General features: G+C 40.5%; 1 protein-coding gene and 1 long non-coding RNA gene across 20 annotated transcripts in view; one reads left to right on the forward strand and one right to left on the reverse strand.

The window, feature by feature from the left end:
• LOC140905295 (uncharacterized) overlaps positions 1-3,850 on the forward strand; it is a 56,134-nt gene extending 52,284 nt beyond the window's left edge. Inside the window, exon 5 of the long non-coding RNA XR_012156811.1 lies at positions 58-3,850. This is a non-coding gene — a long non-coding RNA (uncharacterized lncRNA). The remainder of the gene's footprint in view (positions 1-57) is intronic.
• The window catches only part of TAFA5 (TAFA chemokine like family member 5), a 592,535-nt gene that overhangs the window by 241,671 nt on the left and 329,062 nt on the right, over positions 1-21,802 (reverse strand). The window lies entirely within an intron of this gene.

Genomic DNA, 21,802 nt, shown 5'->3' on the forward strand with positions numbered 1-21,802 from the left:
TTCTATATCTTGGTATTGTCTTATAATTACTGGCTACTCTTCTATTCCCCCAAATAGAAACCGGATGCCAGAACTGGGAAAAAGAGAGAGAGAGCATGAGGCCCGATGCTAGAGTTAAGGATGAGATCCTGACAAAAATGCAAGCAAATCTATCCCCATTCAATCAAAGGGAGCTGATGTTACCTCTGGATATAGCACTGGCAAGACTATAACTAGAATACTTTGTCCAGCTTGGGGGTTCAAACATCAAAAACAAAGCTGAAAAATTATAAAGGTTTGAGAAAAGAATTACAAAAATGAATTGAGGTCTGGCAAGACTGCCCTACAATGAGAGGTTTATAGAGTTTGATTTTTCTTACCAAAGAGAAGGTTAAGAAGTACAATGAAACAGAAACTGGAATTTCTGCCCTTTAGTTTCATCCTAAATCAAGCCAAAAAAATGGAAATATATGGGTTTTTTTCCATAACATGGAAAGTTCCAAATAATAATAAACACATCTGGAAATGGTGAAACTTTTTGTTTTGGCATTTTCTATTGAAATGAGACATTTCATGTTCCCAAATCAAAATACTTCATTATGGATTGCTGAACTGACCCAAAATGCTTTATTTCAAGTCAGTTCAACATTAAATTACATTGACCTATGGTACTGCAGTGCCTTATGGCAGCTGTAGTTTGAGGATCTCTTGACCCATTTTCGTCTATGGTTTGAGCTCCCTACAACTCCCATGATGCACATGCAGCCATATGACTCCCAAGTTGATCCACACTGTTCATGGACAAGATAGTCTGGTCAGAGAGACAAGCCCCTAGGAGAGAATGGGGCCATCAGGAATCTGAACTTCAAACTCCCACAAAACAATGCACCACCATAGGAAAATACAGTTTAATGTTGAAGGATCTAAGAGTGGAAAAGAGCTGTTCTTGGTTATTAGCCAATTGCAGGCTTCCAGTCTTGCTAAAAATACTTCAAAGGGACTGGGAAACAAAGGGGAACAAAGAGAGAACGAGTAACTACAGCATGCCAAGCCTCAGTCCGACTTACCTGGGGCATGCACAACTAGTAGCACCCACTACCATCAATCCAAAAAAAAGCTCAGATTAAGAGAGTAGTCTGTTCATATGCAAACATGCCTGTGCTAAAAAAAAGGGGGGCATTTTTTCAGAGTGTCCACAAGTAATACTAGTTGAAAGTGTATTTTTTAAAATACTTTTATTATTTGAACCCCCCCCCACAAACAAACAGGGATAAAGCCACACTATTTCTTTGGGAGGAGGGCAGGAATCCCCTTGATTTTTTTACCAGCTCTACCTACAACCTTCCCTTCTCACCCCCACTGCCCAAGTAAAATCTTTTGCGGATAGGAAAGGGTGAAGGGACTGCAGGAAGCCATTTTGGATCATTTGCAACATCCCCGCCCTACTGAAATGAATAACCATGGAATGGGAAGGAGGAGATTCATTCACAGAACCTCCCTTATCAGCGCTATTATTATTTATATAGCATGCTGAGTGCTTTACTATAAAAGAAGGGGGGGAAAGTCCTTTGCCCTGAGAAGTGTACCAGTTAAATAAATTCCAGTCATATAAAATAAAGGGAGAATGTGAAAGGAACCCATCTACAGTCATTCCATCCTAATGAAAAGATTAAATAGGAAAAGCGGGTAAAAAAGAGATTAGTGTCTCATCAAATACTGTATGTAGTCACACAGTGGAAATCATCTCTCTCTCTATATATAAACATGTATTTGTTGTGCATTAAGTATGTTTTTCAAATGTAAGCTCTGAATCACTAGTCAAATAGCTATAGGAAATTCAGAATTACCCTTGGCCATCTTCGTAAAATATGATACCATGTAAACATATGTAAAAAGAAAGTCATGAAAGCACTTTGTAATTGGTGTAGAAAATGGTCATAAAAATTCTAGCCCTGTAGCAGTAGTACCAGTCAATCACTGAAGGTCTGGAGTCAAACTAAGCTAGCATAAGACCAGGAAGCCTATAAATTAGCTTAGGAGAAGTAGTTAGTCCAACTAATGACCGGAGAGCTACATGATAGGTACCAGACATGGTTAATTCAATATGAAAAAAAATATATTGTCATAAGGAAAAATAAAGGATATACTCAGAGAAAGGTACAATACAATAGGCAGTGCTAGATTTCCACTGTTTCACCTTGTTGGTTAACAGCCTCATACCAACCACAAACTCAGAATCTGAATGAACTGGGTGCAAAATGAATGGTAATTTCTACCTACAGGTGAACCAATGTTGGTTTGTTTTACTTTAACTGGTAAGATACAAGGCTAATTGCTGGACTGCTTTTACTCTCCTGGAACTTTATACTATCAATATTGCAATTATTCAGTTCCTCTGTATTCTGTTTAGATTCACCTTATTAACCACCCACTGATTCTATTTAACCAGGACACCTGTGCTCATCTTTTTTGTTCCTAGTCTCCACCCTTTCCCCAGTCTCCACAATCCCCCTTTCTCTCCTTTTCTCCCACCTCCTCAATACCCAGACACCTCTCAAAAAAGTTAGCAAAAAGAACAGAAGACCAGAAGAAAAGGAAGGAGGAAAGAAAGCACAGTGGGAGCATCTAGCAGCATATAATCATAATTCAAAATTAACACAGTCTTACCCTTGTCTCCCTTGTCTTCCATTTCCTTACCCATACCCTCTGTTTTCTTACTCGTCTCACTCATTTTACCCATCTAAACTAAGACTCTAAACCCTTCACGACAGAGTCTAGGTCTCATTTGTTTGTAAAGCACCTAGCACACACTGGATGTTGTGAAATTAAAAAAAATAAAATAAACCAAACTACAAGTGCAACATGCTATTAGAATACAGGTAAACAATTTGTTTTAGTGGAACTGGAAGCCTGCAGCTGACCAATACTTTTATTGCAGTGTTAAAAGCAATCAGTGTTCTAGTCCAAAGCTCCATGCTTTTCTGATTAAAGACACAGGAGTATATTTTAAGGTCTGAAAGTATAATTAGTTTGTTGCATTAACAGGATGCAAAAGCTCCAATTTCCAATCAGTCTTGTATTGGCAATTAGACTTGCACTTGCACCAATCAAGGCTACCACATAACAGCAACTATGTATTCTACACCTGAAATAGAAATCGATATTGCACTGCAAGACTGAAGCCAATGATAAAAGGCTCTGGTAGATTAAAAAAATAACCACCCTTATCAAACATAAAACATAAAGAATTGGATTCAATAGCTACTGAATATCTCATAGGAAATAGGAAAGGTCTTTGAAGATAGCTATAGCTTATTTTCCTTGACATGTGTAAAGCTACTGTTAATGGAACTCTTATAAGCTACTAGTTATCCGTACTTAGTCAGTCAGTCTGTCTATGCAGTATAATGAAATTCTGGCACGACTGTTGAAAGTCCTACTAATGGAGGTATTGTGGCCACAGACGGTTATCAAACTATAGGTTGCTGAATATTAGGGCCCATTTTCCAACTGTTATACATTATTTAGACTCAACAAATCTGGGACATACAAAAAAGAAGATTTGGAACGTCTGATCTAGCATTCCACAGAAGTCTTTGTACAGAACAAAGAGTCTACAGGGAAAAAAAGGTTCTCAGTTTCTGTTGCAAATTAGATACTACTTTTGCTTCACAGCCAGTTAAGAAAATGATTTGTGAAATAACTGTAATTTCAGAAAGTAATTTAAGATTCTTTTTTAAAACAATTTATGGTGATTTCCTGTGAGGAGAGTATGAACAAAGAAATGACTTTACTGCTGAAAATGTGTGCCATAGCAACACAGGTTTTATTTATATTATATAAACCTATATTATATATATACACACACATGAATATTAACTTTCTCATACAACCGTTGTATATTCATAAACAATATGGCCACCCCATATTCATGCCTATTAAAATCATTACACTACACTATTGTGTATCAATATAGATACACTTATATAATCGTTTATAGTAGGTATTTACCAACATTATTATAATTAAGTTTGATTATAAAACTTTTTAGCACATTTATCTTTTGGGCTGAAATATTACGTCTTCTGTGTTTTCAAAAGGTGATTTCTTTTTAAAGTGAGTAAAATCCCTTTAGGTTTCTTTACAATATGGACAAATTAAAAAAATAACTTTTTCCATGGTAAAACTAAATTCTAAACACACTTTTCTGAATCATGGAAATTTGAAAACTCGAAACATTACATAGACTCAGTCCTCAACAAAGGCTAGGGCATTGTATTGTGGATGTATTGTTCTTGACTGTAGCAAAGCTTTTGACATGGTCTCCCACATGTATTGTTGATCTAGTGGATGTATTGTTTCTTGACTTTAGCAAAGCTTTTGACACCGTCTCCCACAGTATTCTTGTCAGCAAGTTAAAGAAGTATGGTCTGGATGAATGCACTATAAGGTGGGTAGAAAGTTGGCTAGATTGTCGGGTTCAACGGGTAGTGATCAATGGCTCCATGTCTAGTTGGCAGCCGGTGTCAAGTGGAGTGCCCCAGGGGTCGGTCCTGGGGCCGGTTTTGTTCAATATCTTCATAAATGATCTGGAGGATGGTGTGGATTGCACTCTCAGCAAATTTGCGGATGATACTAAACTAGGAGGAGTGGTAGATACGCTGGAGGGTAGGGATAGGATACAGAGGGACCTAGCAAAATTGGAGGATTGGGCCAAAAGAAACCTGATGAGGTTCAATAAGGATAAGTGCAGGGTCCTGCACTTAGGACGGAAGAACCCAATGCACCGCTACAGACTAGGGACCGAATGGCTAGGCAGCAGTTCTGCGGAAAAGGACCTAGGGGTGACAGTGGACGAGAAGCTGGATATGAGTCAGCAGTGTGCCCTTGCTGTCAAGAAGGCCAATGGCATTTTGGGATGTATAAGTAGGGGCATAGCGAGCAGATCGAGGGACGTGATCGTTCCCCTCTATTCGACATTGGTGAGGCCTCATCTGGAGTCCTGTGTCCAGTTTTGAGTCCCACACTACAAGAAGGATGTGGATAAATTGGAGAGAGTCCAGCGAAGGGCAACAAAAATGATTAGGGGTCTGGAACACATGAGTTATGAGGAGAGGCTGAGGGAACTGGGATTGTTTAGTCTGCAGAAGAGAAGAATGAGGGGGGATTTGATAGCTGCTTTCAACTACCTGAGAGATGGTTCCAGAGAGGATGGTTCTAGACTATTCTCAGTGGTAGAAGAGGACAGGACAAGGAGTAATGGTCTCAAGTTGCAGTGGGGGAGGTTTAGGTTGGATATTAGGAAAAACTTTTTCACTAGGAGGGTGGTGAAACACTGGAATGCGTTACCTAGGGAGGTGGTAGAATCTCCTTCCTTAGAAGTTTTTAAGGTCAGGCTTGACAAAGCCCTGGCTGGGATGATTTAATTGGGGATTGGTCCTGCTTTGAGCAGGGGGTTGGACTAGATGACCTCCTGAGATCCCTTCCAACCCTGATATTCTATGATTTCTTAGATATGGGAAAATAAATAAAGGTTGTAGTGGTTGAAAATGAAAAAGCAGCAGCAAAGATAAACCAACATTTCATTCACATATTATTTATCATGATACAATGTGAACATCAAAGGCCAGTTAGGTCATAAAAATATCAGGCAATGTATTTTTCACTCTTGCATTTTAATTTTATTGTTTAAAAATATAAAAAGAACATTAATATAATATTAAGATTTCACTGTAAAAATCACATATGCAAAAGTTAAGATTACAACAGCAACTAAACCTCAAGTGTATCGCACATGCTATGGCCCTGATCCTACAAAACTACATGCTTACTTCATGCACTGTGAACAGTCTTCATTGACCTCAGTGAAACTACTCAGGAATTTGTAGTTAAGCATGTGTATAAGACTTTGCAGAACTGGATCTTGTAGCATTTTTGTGGTTAAATACTTAGTACAATGCTGAGTTTAATATGAACGTAAACATACAAGATGTGGAACAAAGCAGAGTAATTATTGCTCTTGAAACATTAGCTTTAGCATTTCTTGACTTTTAGCAGTGATTTTAACTGCATAGTTTTAAAGAGAAATAGTTAACACTTATCTAGGTTTCTTTTTTATACCTAACTACAAAATATAGATCAATCCCAGTGTCATATGGGGCCTCACTAGGTATGTCTACACAGCAAAGAAAAATGCAAGCTCTCAGACCGCAGGGTCCTAAAGCCCAGGCTTCAGTCTGAACCTGGAAGTCTACACAACAATGAAACAGCCCTGCAGCCCAAGCCCACAAGCCCAAGTTGGTTGGCACAGGCCAGCCATGGGTGTCTAGGTTTCTTTGAAGACATACCTACTGATTCCAGTTAGGGTCCACCCATGTGCAGCTTGCACAACTGGAACCGTAGTTAGTTAAGCCTGTTATTTGTCTGGTTTTACAGAGCAAGAAGGAAGTGCTCTGACTTCATTTGAAATGAAAATATGATAGTAAAAAACAATAGAATTGGCCTGGGAAGTTGGACAGGAATAGTTCCTTAAACTATTTTGAACTGATTTTTTTAGTTGATTAGATTTCATATTAACAACATCCTTTTAACATCATGTTAATGTATGTTTTTGCGGAGGGTTGCATTTAATATTTATAACTACTAGAAAATCTTCTATGTGAACCTGGCCGTGCAAGAAAGAGTCTGAAGCTAACTCTTGGGCTCTTGCACTTTCAACTGTGTAGTTTTTAAATTAGCTATTAAATCCTAAAACTCATTGGAGAATGGGGTAAATGAACTGGCTATTTTGAACAAATAACAGATATAAAACTAATGCCAATGTTTAACGGGTATGAAAATATTTAACATTTAAATAAGCTTCCCAATTCCAGTTTCAAATAAATAGCTACAATTGATTATTTCTATTAAGTGGAAAACATCAACTATCATGAAAAGTTATTGACTGCAAAACTTGAACACTAGAAAAATAACTGCACTGTGCTCTATTTAAAACTATGTATATTAGGAATATGTTCAGATCCCTCCTCAAAATGCACTTCTTCCATGAAGCCAGTCAACGATACTTCATTGATTGCATCACTTTGTGCACTGGGGAACAAAAATATTTACACTGTCTACAGTGCTCTTTCTGTCCAGCAAAGGGCCTGATCCTGCAAACACAGAGTATCAGTCTTTGGCATCTGCACAGGAAATGAGCACCAACATAGTAAAAATATTATGCTACGTGATGCTGAAACTTTAAGAGGCTTGGAGTTTGTTTTGAGTAAAAAGACAAAAGTTCAGATACTTATCCACAACATTCATATGGGCTGAGGTGTCCACCAACCCATACAAGTGCACAATTGCATATGCAGTTTTGCATACAGAATCTAGGGGAAATTTTAGAAAAAACTGGCATTAAAAGCACAATAACACTTTTCCTAATAATAATGTCAGTCCCATTATTCCACCCCCAAAATCTTCCATCTACACACTTGAAAGGATTAGAAAACCTGATTTATGAGGAAATGTTAAAAAATAAACAGGGTGTGTTTAGTTTTGAGAAATAAAGACTGAGAGCGGGGGACGTCATAACATCTTCAAATAGGTTAATGCTGTTATAAAGGGGACAGTGATCAATTCTCCCTATGTCCACGGAAGGTAGGAAAAGAAGTAATCTTCTTAAACTGCAGCAAGGGGTTGGAATAACAGAGACTTGGTGGGATAACTCACATGACTGGAGTACTGTCATGGATGATTATAAACTGTTCCGGAAGGACAGGCAGGGCAGAAAAGGTGGAGGAGTAGCACTGTATGTAATGGAGCAGTATGACTGCTCAGAGCTCCGGTATGAAACTGCAGAAAAACCTGAGTGTCTCTGGATTCAGTTTAGAAGTGTGAGCAACAAGAGTAATGTAGTGGTGGGAGTCTGCTATAGACCACCGGACCAGGGGGATGAGGTGCATGAGGCTTTCTTCCGGCAACTCGCAGAAGCTACTAGATCACATGCCCTGGTTCTCATGGGTGACTTTAATTATCCTGATATCTGCTGGGAGAGCACTACAGCTGTGCATAGACAATACAGGAAGTTTTTGGAAAATGTAGGGGACAATTTCCTGGTGCAAGTGCTGGAGGAGCCAACTAGGGGGGGAGCTTTTCTTGACCTGCTGCTCACAAACCGGGAAGAATTAGTAGGGGAAGCAAAAGTGGACGGGAATCTGGAAGGCAGTGACCATGAATTGGTCGAGTTCAGGATCCTGACACAGGGAAGAAAGGTAAGAAGCAGAATACGGACCCTGGACTTCAGGAAAGCAGACTTCGACTCCCTCAGGAAACTGATGGGTACGATCCCCTGGGGGAATAACATGAGGGGGAAAGGAGTCCAGGAGAGCTGGCTGTATTTCAAGGAATCCCTATTGAGGTTACAGGGACAAACCATCCCGATGTGTCGAAAGAATAGTAAATATGGCAGGCGACCAGCTTGGCTTAACGGTGAAATCCTTGCGGATCTTAAACATAAAAAAGAAGCTTACAAGAAGTGGAAGATTGGACAAATGACCAGGGAAGAGTATAAAAATATTGCTCGGGCATATAGGAATGAAATCAGGAGGGCCAAATCACACCTGGAGCTGCAGCTAGCAAGAGATGTTAAGAGTAACAAGAAGGGTTTCTTCAGGTATGTTGGCAACAAGAAGAAAGCCAAGGAAAGTGTGGGCCCCTTACTGAATGAGGGAGGCAACCTAGTGACAGAGGATGTGGAAAAAGCTAATGTACTCAATGCTTTCTTTGCCTTTGTCTTCACGAACAAGGTCAGCTCCCAGACTGCTGCGCTGGGCAACACAGCATGGGGAGTAGGTTGCCAGCCCGCTGTGGAGAAAGAGGTGGTTAGGGACTATTTAGAAAAGCTGGACGTGCACAAGTCCATGGGGCCAGATGCGTTACATCCGAGAGTGCTAAAGGAATTGGCGGCTGTGATTGCAGAGCCATTGGCCATTATCTTTGAAAACTCATGGCGAACGGGGGAAGTCCCGGATGACTGGAAAAAGGCTAATGTAGTGCCAATCTTTAAAAAAGGGAAGAAGGAGGATCCTGGGAACTACAGGCCAGTCAGCCTCACCTCAGTCCCTGGAAAAATCATGGAGCAGGTCCTCAAGGAATGAATCCTGAAGCACTTACACGAGAGGAAAGTGATCAGGAACAGTCAGCATGGATTCACCAAGGGAAGGTCATGCCTGACTAATCTAATAATAGAATATAGAATATCAGGGTTAGAAGGGACCCAATCGTCTTCTATGATGAGATTACTGGTTCTGTGGATGAAGGGAAAGCAGTGGATGTATTGTTTCTTGACTTTAGCAAAGCTTTTGACACGGTCTCCCACAGTATTCTTGTCAGCAAGTTAAGGAAGTATGGGCTGGATGAATGCACTATAAGGTGGGTAGAAAGTTAGCTAGATTGTCGGGTTCAACGGGTAGTGATCAATGGCTCCATGTCTAGTTGGCAGCCGGTATCAAGTGGAGTGCCCCAAGGTTCGGTCCTGGGGCCGGTTTTGTTCAATATCTTCATAAATGATCTGGAGGATGGTGTGGATTGCACTCTCAGAAAATTTACGGATGATACTAAACTAGGAGGAGTGGTAGATACGGTGGCAGGTAGGGACTGGATACAGAGGGACCTAGACAAATTGGAGAATTGGGCCAAAAGAAATCTGATGAGGTTGAACAAGGATAAGTGCAGGGACGGAAGAATCCAATGCACCACTACAGACTAGGGACCGAATGGCTAGGCAGCAGTTCTGCGGAAAAGGACCTGGGGTGACAGTGGACGAGAAGCTGGATATGAGTCAACAGTGTGCTCTTGTTGCCAAGAAGGCCAATGGCATTTTGGGCTGTATAAGTAGGGGCATTGCCAGCAGATCGAGGGACGTGATTGTTCCCTTCTATTCGACATTAGTGAGGCCTCATCTGGAGTCCTGTGTCCAGTTTTGAGTCCCACACTACAAGAAGGATGTGGATAAATTGGAAAGCATCCAGTGGAGGGCAACAAAAATGATTAAGGGTCTGGAACACATGACTTATGAGGAGAGGCTGAGGGAACTGGGATTGTTTAGTCTGCAGAAGAGAAGAATGAGGGGGGATTTGATAGCTGCTTTCAACTACCTGAGAGGTGGTTCCAGAGAGGATGGTTCTAGACTATTCTCAGTGGTAGAAGAGGACAGGACAAGGAGTAATGGTCTCAAGTTGCAGTGGGGGAGGTTTAGGTTGGATATTAGGAAAAACTTTTTCACTAGGAGGGTGGTGAAACACTGGAATGCGATACCTAGGGAAGTGGTGGAATCTCCTTCCTTAGAAGTTTTTAAGGTCAGGCTTGACAGAGCCCTGGCTGGGATGATTTAATTGGGGATTGGTCCTGCTTTGAGCAGGGGGTTGGACTAGATGACCTCCTGAGGTCCCTTCCAACCCTGATATTCTATGATTCTAAGGGAGATTAAGGTTAGAAACTAGGAAAAACTTTCTAACTATAAGTAAAACTCTAGAATAAACTTCCATTTGTGGAGGTTGTGGAACCCCCATCATTGGAGGCTTTTATGAACATGTTAGACAAAACACCTGTTAGGGATGGTCATAGAATCATAGAATATCAGGGTTGGAAGGGACCTCAGGAGGTCATCTAGTCCAACCCCCTGCTCAAAGCAGGACCAATCCGCAACTAAATCATGGTTTATGTGGTCCTGCCTCACCACAGAGGGCTAAATTAGATGACCTTTAAGGCCCCTTTCATCTCTCTATTTCTAGGATTCTACGAAAAGCGCACACAAAACATTATTATTACTATTACTGTTATAGCAAGCAAAATCATCACCAAATTCAGATTTCCACCGATTTAGATGGGGTGAAACAAGATATTACTTTTGCATTATCTTTGAGCAAAATAAACTAAGGAAATGTTATGATTTCTGTTTCATCTTGACTCCATTTAGAACTGTGAAAGCCTGAGGCTGAGACTTATTGGCCTCTAGTTACTGGCATTTCTTATTAGATTTTGCATTGTGTCACTACAGTGCAGTGGAAAATCATAATGGATATAAGGATCTATGTAGAGCTCTACAAAATATTTCACACACAAATGATTCCAGTGAAATCTTTTTTTTTTGCCCTTATTGTAAATAGATTAAAGTGCACTGACACTGCAATGAAGGACTCCCATAAAAACAAAACAAAAATCCATCTCCCATGGGTGGGATAAACACTGCATAAAATATGAAGAATGAATGTGCTGATTGGAGAGGAGTATTTATTTGCATTCCCATCGAAACATTTACTCATAAGGTGAGGGAGGAGCTACAAACTTAATTTAAAGTGGAATTGATGTTATAGTTTGCTCCTGACAAAGAGATTAGGATAACATGGTGTTCAACTGACATATTTTAAAATAGGGAGCAGGGATAAAGATATTGTATGCAAGTCTAGGCACTGCCCCACTTTCCCCAGGACATATTTATTTATGGACCCACAGAATCTCTGCTAGCTCGTAAACAGTGTCTTGGAGCAACCCCTTCAGTGTGCCAGACCCTCATAGGGTCCCACCCTTCCTTAAGGATAGGCCATGTGGTCACAATGCCTCTGAGACTGAGCCTCTGAGCTCCAGAACTCCTGTTTCACACTGTGAGATACACCCACCATTTCTAGTTGAAGAGACCCCTTTTTGACCTCTTCAGTCATCCATGCACCTCCGCAACTATTTGCGGTGACACCAGGCAGCCTTTCCAGAACAGACTAGGGTTTATTAGTCAACTGGAATGTTGCTTTAGGAAGCACTTATATTAGCACAGAGAAGCAAAGGTTAAGACATCTTTCAAACTGACCAGCCCATGGCTACCTGGAGCAACAGTGCTGTGGAACCATCTTGGTTTCCTCTCTGTGCCTGTGTCTCCCAGTCCCAGGTGAGCCCCTTTGTCTTTCCAAAGGCCAACTCTTAACCTAGCCTCCTGTTATCTCTTGATTCATTGTCCTCCTCCTACTGACCATGCAGAGTTCACACGTTCTACCTGCTGGGGTTTTCCCTGGACAGGTGTCAGCTGTTCAGTCATTGGGGATCCCATTGGTTTTTCCAGATCCTCCATTGATATGGGTCAGATTCAGCAAGACCTTTGATGACTTATTCATATCACCCCAGACCCAAACACCTTAAGTCTCCTGCTCTGCCCCAAGAGCAACTTTTTAACCCTTTTCCACTAACTGGGCATCAATCCCTAGTCAAGAAAGAAATTCCCATGCATAGCATTCATAAAAATATTACAGAAAATACTCACCTTGTTAGAACCTGTTACTCGGTTTCAATCCTGGTGCAATCCAAAGGCAAAATACGTGCTCATGAAAACCATTTGTAAGAACCATGGGTGTATGTCCTCTCTGATAGGGGTGATTTACGAGTACACAAGAGGAAAGTGTGCTCCAGCTACAGGAAAATACCACAATCTTCCCTTCACTGTGGTGGTAGAATTGTTAAATGTCTCCTCCTGGACAGCACCATAATAAGACACTGGTCAGTCTTAAAAAAAAAAAAAGCCATTTAACTCAGGTAACTCAGTGATTGTAGCTCAGTAGTTGCAATATTGTAAGCATTCCCTACAACACCTATAGGGATGTTTAATAAATAGTACAAATACTGAGGTAACTGAATCTGTTTATATAAAACAAGATTGGTGGGATATAAGGGTCGATCATGATATCCAGCCAGCAATCACTGCTTTATACTTTGCAAAACTAAAAATTCTGTGAAGGACAAAGTTTCAATTGTGCTTGCTGCAGAATGTGGTTTTCACTTGAAAGACACTATGTGGTTTTCAGTACAGACCATCTGTTTTTAAAATCTTGCACTTTGCATTGCGTATCCCTGAGTAGTGAAATTAAAAACTAATGTTTTTTAAAAAGGGGGAAAAAAGATTATTTTGTCATGCTTAGTAGGCGTGTATAGGGAATTACGTGGGACTGTTTATGAAGGAAAGTGTAAACAACAGCAAAACTCAAGAGGAAGGAAAAGGATAAGCAAGGAAAATAAGAGTTGGGGAAAATCAAAACACAGTTCAGCTCAGGTTGAATCAAATCTGAATTGTTTTTGAATTTTCAGTGAATAAAAAAGTCAATTGTGGGTCTAACCCAGAACAGGCATTTGAACATCCCAGGGGAGTATTCTAATCACTGGACTAAAGGTTGCAGCACCACCACTCTCACCTCCAGCTCCGTGTCCTCTGGCTGTTTTGTGAATGGCCAAAGCGATTTGTATCAAATTTGCAAAGAGTTTTGGATCAACTGAAACTGAATTTTTTGTCAAATAAATAATTAATCTGAAAAAACTTTGCCTGGCTCTAATCCCAACTCTTCCAAAACAATACATTTCCAGGTCTATTGTTTCTCTTCTTTGCCATCTGTTGAAAATTTAACAGAACATTGGTACTTTCTTCCACTACAACATCTCCAAAATCCATCCCTTCTTCTCTATTCCTACTGAGAAAACCTTTCTTCACATCCTGGTAAGCAGTCAAGACTCCCATCTGAGGTTTGTGTGGCGGTGGGGAGTTTTGTATTAAAGGAGTTTAGAGTGATGGGCACAGAACAAGAACCAAATATAATTACACACTTTTGTGTAAATGGAATAATAAATGGAAACAATAATAATTAAAAGCACTGCTACTTTCTAGACTACCTAACTCCTGTCTTGCACGTCTAATCTCTATCCAAAATGTTGTTGTTAAATCTCTCTCCCCCACATCACCATCCCCACAATTCCAAGTCCATTCTATGACACCACATCTCCTTCTGTATTAAATTCAAACTACTCAGTTCCCCTTCAAGGCCCTGCACCAATCTGATCTGTCTACACATTAGCTCTAGTTTCCCATCACTCTCCTTAGAGTCCCACCTACCCTGTCCACTATCACATCTCCTGTCACATCTCATTTAGGGCTCAGTCTTGACCTTACCACCAGACTCGAACAAAGGGCAGAAGACCGCTGTCCTTCTTTAGAGCAGACCGGAAGGTAGAATGTGACTGCATCTGGTCTATACCTGGCACAGAATACTTCCTCCTGCGTTGCAATGTTAAACAGTGCATCAGGGGCTAGGGGAGGGTTCAGAGTCCATCCACTCCCTGCATCACTCTGCCCACTTTCACCAAGGAGGGTATGGACTTGCTCCATCGAAACTGCTCTCTTTCCTGTGCAGTCATAATGACCTATGCAAAGAAGCATCTTAGACACCCTTACTCCCTTGCACCACTGCACAAACCATCCTATAATCTTGCCCTTAGACTGGGGCTTGCCTTTGGGATGGGGATTGTGTCTTACTGGTGTGCCTTGTGAAGTATCATTTAAAAACAAATAACTCACTGATCAGTAATATCATGGTGAAATGTATATAGCAACATGTAAAGTTATGAATTCCCCCGGTGTGATGTTGTTAGTACATGTTCAATTCCACACAGCCTGACTAGGCAGAAGTTGTTAAACTGGTCTATCCTAAACCAAGAAATGTATCTTCACCTCAATTTACATATAAGTAGTAAACAGGGTCCTTGGGACAGCAAGGTGGGGTAAACCAGTTTCTCAAGGACAAAAGATTACCCAGGTATCATCAAAGTTAATGCTGGTCAAGTTGCTATTCTTTGACAACCAAGCCGGGAGGAACAGATCGAGCGGCATTTTAGCAAACAATAACATGGAACCTCTTTCACCACGAAACTCCATGTCTCCACCATCACAGCGGGAAGGAACTTTATCTAGGGGTAACTCTCAGGAACATGCATTTCAAAGGGTAACTAGACTATACAAGTGAAGGGCAACAACACCCAAGGTTCTCTCTCTTTCACCTAAGAAGACAAAGGAACCAGCCTTTTGAATTTGGGAGGGATCCTGACTGGAAAATTTGGTCAGCAATGTTGCTGCAAACATGTGGTAAGTATTTAATGTCAAACCAAGTCTAGTTTGTTAAGTTTTAGTTATCTTATTTCTCTTGTAATCATTTCTAATTTTAATACCTTATATTTGTATTCAAAGTCTCTCTCGGTAGTTAAATAAACGTTTTATTTTTAACATAAACAAATCCAGTGCTGCGTTTAAAGTGTTTGGGTAACTTAAATTAGCAAACTGTTGCATATTGATCTCTTACAGGGGCAATGGACCGCTAATATCTGAACTGCCCAGGAGAGGGCTCAGGGTGTGATCTGTACGCTGTCTGGCTGTTTGTGAGCAGACCAGGTCAGGAGCTACAGCAACAAAGTATTATAAAGCACCCAAGGTAGCAGGGCAAGTGGTGACACAACCCCTCACTGGTCTGGATTGCACCCCAAAATGTGACAACAGCACAGACAACTAAGTCCTCTGCTAAACATGCAACTCAAACTGAATGAGCCAGAGAATTAATGAGAGCCCTTACCATGATGTTTATTTATGGATGAAAACAACTATGTTAATGCAACAGCATCTTTGTCCCACTGTGATGCCATCCCAATCTCTAGGGACAGAGGACTTCTTATCTCCTCTCAGTCAGCCCTAAGAATGCAGCTTTTTGAGGGTTCTCCTTCAAAGAGGACATCTTTTCTGAGTCAGCCCTGTGCAGAGAACCATGATGGGGAAAGCGAAGATGTACAGCAATAACTGTGCTGCCACTGTGGATGCTGAATGTAGTGACATTACTAATGCTGTCAGTAATTTGTTTAGCACTCAATTTTAGAGTTTATTTAGGTTTATTCTGACACATCATCCATCATCACACACTAGACATAAAAGAAGTTAAAAATAAAGCTCTAATACTGTATCTCTAGTGATGTTATTTCTAACCATAGTTCTTCCCCCCCCCCCATTCACTTCCACATACTGAAGCAATTTTCTTTTCATACTTAGTCAGTCTACTTGGTAAGGATGAAAAATATTTAATGTAACTGGATCTTTCTAACTAGTTTCATCACCCCCAAAGAGTCACCAGACAACTTTGTGGTGATTGCTAATACTGTAACCCAACTAGCATTAGAAAGTCATAGAAATCAAAGGTAGAAAAACTGCAAGGTCATGTAGTACATCCCTCTGCTAATGCAGGATTTTGTTTCCCAGAATAGATTGTCTAGCCTTTGTCCATTTCACTTTTAACTGTCCTCAGTGATGAGGTTTCTAGCCATTTCCTTGGAAAACTAGTCCACAGTCCAATACCACATAGCCTCTGCTCATAGCACCTTGTGCTGAAATTCCTATCAGAACTCATAGCCAAGATAGGATTAGATTCCATAGGTGACTGCTAAGGACTATCCAGCAAATAAAGGAAATAAAAGGAAAATAAAGGAAGCAAAGCTGGTGGCACTATGTAAATAGTGAACTAATGAGTTCACTAATAGTGAACATTGAGGCACTGAGCTTCTCAAGGTGTCATCTTTCAAATGAGATGTAAAAGCAAGGTACTAACATTTGAGGTAATTAAAGTTCCTATACTCTTCCACATCAGTAACAGTGTTAACCCCTGGTTCCTGGCCAACCACCAAATCAGATAACCAAATTCTGCTTTCCTAAATATTTCCCTGTACTGTCAATTTGAAAACTTTCCTATCATACAAGGATGAGCTTTTTCCAGGTTTGAGGCCAAAGGAGGCTGCATGCCAGTGAGAAATGACTATGACCACAGGGGTATTAACAGGCCACTTCATCTTGAATAGTCCCACTACAAAAGGTTTTTTTCCTCCTGCTGATAATAGCTCACCTTAATTGATCACTCTCATTATAGTGTGTATGGCAACACCCATTTTTTCATGTTCTATATATATCTTCCTACTGTATTTTCCTCTGCATGCATCCGATGAAGTGGGTTTTAGCCCACGAAAGCTTATGCCCAAATAAATTTGTTAGTCTCTAAGGTGCCACAAGTACTCCTAATTCTTTTTTACCTTAGAATTTGTGTTAACTACTTATGCTAAACAATCTGTTCCATCTTGTACATAGCTGTGACACTCTGAGTACCTTTCCCAGACCTGAAGAAGAGCTCTCCTGTAAGCTAGAAAGCATATCTCTTTCACCAACAGAAGTTGGTCCAATAAAAGACTGACTCAGCTCCAGCAACAGCGCAAACAGTGAGAGATTAAGTAATTCCCAGATGGGATACATCTGTACAGCCTATTAGGATCCTTCAGGATGAAAGTATTCTGTAAAAGAAAGCTTTCTAGCATTCAATAAATATCACTGTCCTTATTTTTTCCGGATAGTTTGCCAAAGTGATTAGTGATTTTCAGTGTCTGTTTTTTTGGGTGCTCAACCTGATACACTTTAACAAGTTCTGGTTTTCAGAAAGTGCTGAGTACTCACAGTCTGAAACTCTGGCTCCATTTAAGGTGTCAAGTTGACTATCCCAAATTCCAGGCACTTAAATCACTAGTTGCTTTGGAAAATTTTGGCCTGCCTCTTTATGCATGGTTCCATTATGTGAATTTAGGTAACTCCATCATAAACAATTCCTCTTTGTTCTTTGTGTTTACACATTCACACACTTCCAGAAAAACTATAGCCCTTACTTCTTGCCCCTGAGAAAGAATTTCCCAGGGGCAGTTACAGTTCTCTCCTCTTTACACATTTTCACTTTCTTTCATTTCTGCATTTATTCCTGTGTGTATTTAAAATCAAGAGTGGTATTCTTGCTTCACTAGACTGCATATAAATTGATGTTGCGATGGGTGCTACAGCTACTGACTTTGCGCTGTTTACTTTCTTCTCTAGATTTTGGCCAATTATGCCGACTTCTTGCATGCTTACATTCCAGCTTTAACCCACCTTTTTATTTCAAAACCAAACAGAATAAATACATTATTGTTTCCCGTGATTCTACTTGAGGCTACATTTTACAAGAATTTACCAACCTTTAGTTTGGTCAAACTGTTTGGCTAAGATATTATTGCTAACATACAGTTAAAATTCCAAATAATTTCCCTAATAGTCCATTTCAGGCAGCAAAACAGAAGCGTAGTAAAAAATCTGCTTTTCATGTACTTCTAAATGAACTGTGATTCACAAGTTGGAAACTGTCATAATGTGCCAGGATCAGACATTTGTACATAGTAATGGGGTCTTGGTGGGTCACAGTAACCTACCCACCTCAGATTTCAGTTATCAGGGATATCTACAATTCAGATTATACTGGCATGTGCAAGAAAATTAAGTGCTATGCATGTGACTCCGATGTAAAGTTGACTCTGAAGGTAAAAGATCTTCCAAAGTAATTGTGTTTTAGGTGGGGTAGAGTTGAGAGAGAGGTTTGGGGTAAGAGGTGCTGGGCTTGGATACATTTTTTCACACAGGCATGAAAGCAGGTTTATTGTAAGAAAACAAAAAAAATCATAACTTGTTTGCACGTAAAACTGAATAGAAGTAGCTAATGTTCTAAGTTGCAGTGTTGGGTAGGGAAGGGCATTAACATCATGAACATCTGACGTAGTAGTAAATGTCAGATACATTCGCCTCACCAAAAGCTAGACAAGCTAACAGCCAAGCTAGCAATTTAAAAAGTTTGCATACGCAATGGCCAAAACATTAATACTTCCTTTCATTCCTCAAAAGACATCCCCTCCCCTGCACACAGTATGCTTTCCCTCTCCTAGCATAGGCATCAGGGCACAAGAAGTGATCATTCACATTGTGCGTGCAGTTGGCGAGTTCTTGTAGTGTTTAAAAGGCCTGATGATGAAGTGGAAAACTACTCTTGGGAAATTAAACTGGTATGATCTATGACAGTCTACACACCTGAAAATATTCAAACCACTCATTATTCAACCCATCTTATATATATACATTCCTTTTATTTTCCCACATGGCTTATAACACAGTCTTAGTATCAGGTAATTTAAAAGTTAACGGTCTGATCCTGCAAGGTGCTGAGCACAGTCTAAGAGGTGCTGAAAACCTTCAACTCTCATTTACTTCACTGGAGCTGGGGGTGCTCATCACCCCCTAGAATCAGGCTTTAAACATTTTGTGAAACTGCATCTTTGAAAGCAGTAGAAATATTGAAGCCTTGATCAAACTAATGAATCTCTCTCAGCTCCACAACTGAAATGTTGGTCTTGAACATAATTCATGATATCTGGGCTCTTGTCATACTGAAAATAAAAAAGTATCATGGCATCCAAGTAAAATTTTCTGCTCAGCTAGGATAAATCCCCACTAATCACAGGTTGCCAAACTGCATTAGCATCCACATAGCAGACCTGTTATTTGAATATACTTTTCCAGTATGGGGAGTGAATGATCTTAATGTCTACTGAATTCTGGGAGGCGCCAATCTGGCCGATGTGATCCACCTGTATTTTGATGAAAGGAAGAAAAAGATACTCCTATTGTACTTCTTCCCTCAGAGAGCATGCAGAGCATTAGAGCAGAGCTAGTTTTTCCAGCTCAGCCATCATTTTCTTCAGTTTCATATCACCGTTTTCAGAACTCCTTGCCAACCTACCCAAAAGGATAAAAAAGGCAAGCAGCTTTAAGAACATGCTCCCACCTATTCAATTCTCTAACTAGCCTCCAGGAAAGGCAGCTGCCCTTCTACCACTGTTACCACTGCTATATAATTAGTTCCACCTGTCTAGAACCAAATAGCCCTGGTCACCTCCTAAACCTAGATCTCCTGCATGACTAAACAGAGCACTGTTTGTGTTCCAGCAACCCAACGCCTGTCTACCCAATTTTATTCAATCTCCTATTAGCGTCAAATCTATCCAGTGCTGCAGTTTTGTTTCGCTTGCCTCAGATTTACTTATCATAAATGCAACTAAACTTACTCCATGTGCTGCATTTACAATGATAAGAAACCTTATGCCTTAAATGGCACTACAACAATAAGAGTATATGCAACTTAAACATGAAAGACTCATATTACATTTCTGGAGATTGTAATATTTGCAATATCTTTGGTTGTGTAAACTGGGATATATTAAGAAGCCTGAAGCCCCTTAAGTATTGAATAGAGTTCTGTTTCAGGTGGGTAAGTTCGGAGACAATTAATAATCAATTTTGACCCCAACATCTCCCTATCGGCTCTCAAAGCTAATGAGGAGAGAAGAGCAGGAAATTATTAAATGAGTCTAATACAGCCTCCTCAGAGATCCTGAGTTTCTGTGTTAAACAAAATCAATCACTGCCAACTGAAAAGCATGTTAAATACCATATATGAACTTTGTGTCACATAAAGATGCAGTAGAGAATAATACAATTAGGAATAATTATTGCAAAAAGGTACTAGAATTTAATTATCCTAAAGTATGTCTATACCTGGAGATTATGTCAAGGAGCTCTTTAAAAAGTAGGAGGAAAAAATCTAATAGGAATGGAGGAAAAAAGAGAGAAAACCAAGTATCGAAATACCAGATATTAGTGTTGTATTTTCAGTGTTTTTAAAGTAGTCAAAATAATAATACACAGTAGTACAGGGGTTCCCAAACTTGGTTCACAGCTTGTTCAGGGTGAGCCCCTGGTGGTCCGCGAGATGCTTTGTTTACCTGAGCGTCTGCAGGTACAGCCACTCACAGCTTCCAGTGGCCGCGGTTCGCCATTCCTGGCCAATGGGAGCTGCGGGTAGCGATGGCACGGCCCGTGATGCTTCCCACAGCTCCCATTGGCTGGGAACAGCGAACTACGGCCAGTGGGAGCTGCGAGTGGCTGTACCTGCAGACACTCAGATAAACAAAGTGTCTCACGGCCTGCCAGGGGCTTACCCTGAACAAGCCATGAACAAAGTTTGGGAACTCTTTTGCAGTATTATAATGCAGAAGATCATGCCTTTAAACAAAATTTCAAGATTGGAATCATATTTCAGTACTGCAGTGTAACATATGGCAATATAGATCATATTGTAGATGAAAACACATCCATAATCTTAACTTCAATTATTGACTTAACAATACCCACAGATATCCATCCATCTTCTAAATGGAAATTAAAACCAAGGATATTTTGATTTGTTCTTAGCTGCATTCAACAGCAAGAGGGCAATCCAAATCTTACTGCAACTGTCCTCTTTGAAACGGGATTAGATCATCATCAATCTTAATGCCCCGCGGCAGGGTGCACATGGATAGTTAGTTTGTGTCAGGTTAGTGCGGGGTAGATTCACACCCAGCTTGTGCAACCTTTTGTGTACACAAGCCTTTAGAGTCACAGGATTAGATTGTAGTGGGACAGGGCACAGAATTTCAGTGCTAGGAGTTGCTGTCTGCGGAGTGCTGAGCCAAGAAGAATGCCTCCTGACATTCTGGTGAGCTCAGCAAGAGACTACTATGACACTGTTTTTTGAAGAAGATCTAGAACCTCATCCTTCAGAGCTTAAACCAGTCTCCTGCTATTGAGGCTAGAAGGTGACGTCCCACATCTGCTCACAGTGGAAATTCTTGCACCTTCTTCTGAGACATGTGGTACTGGCCCATGCTGGAGACAGAATAGTGGACTAGGTGGGCCACAGGTCTGACCCTTTATGGTAACTCCCAGGTTCATATCACAGAATCCTTATGTCTCTTTTTGCAACTGGTATTTTAGGACACGATTGTGAGCAGCAAAAATATACCCCAAGTATTTCTACTATTTTGCCCACTTAGAGCAGAGTTCATTGCTGCACAGTATGAATGTCAACTGGGCAGAACATCTGCATTTAAATGATGAATAGCCCTGCATCTGATTAATATACCTGTCCTTACCACACATCACTGAGTGGAGCACCAAGAGAAGAGAGGAAAACATTAATGTAAATCAATGAGAGAGCCATCGTAGCATCTCACATGACTTAGTACTAATCTGTTAAGCATCATGGCTCTGCAAATTTATCCA

The sequence above is a fragment of the Lepidochelys kempii genome, chromosome 1 (genome assembly GCF_965140265.1).
Source record: "Lepidochelys kempii isolate rLepKem1 chromosome 1, rLepKem1.hap2, whole genome shotgun sequence".
NCBI classification, from domain to species: Eukaryota; Metazoa; Chordata; order Testudines; family Cheloniidae; genus Lepidochelys; species Lepidochelys kempii.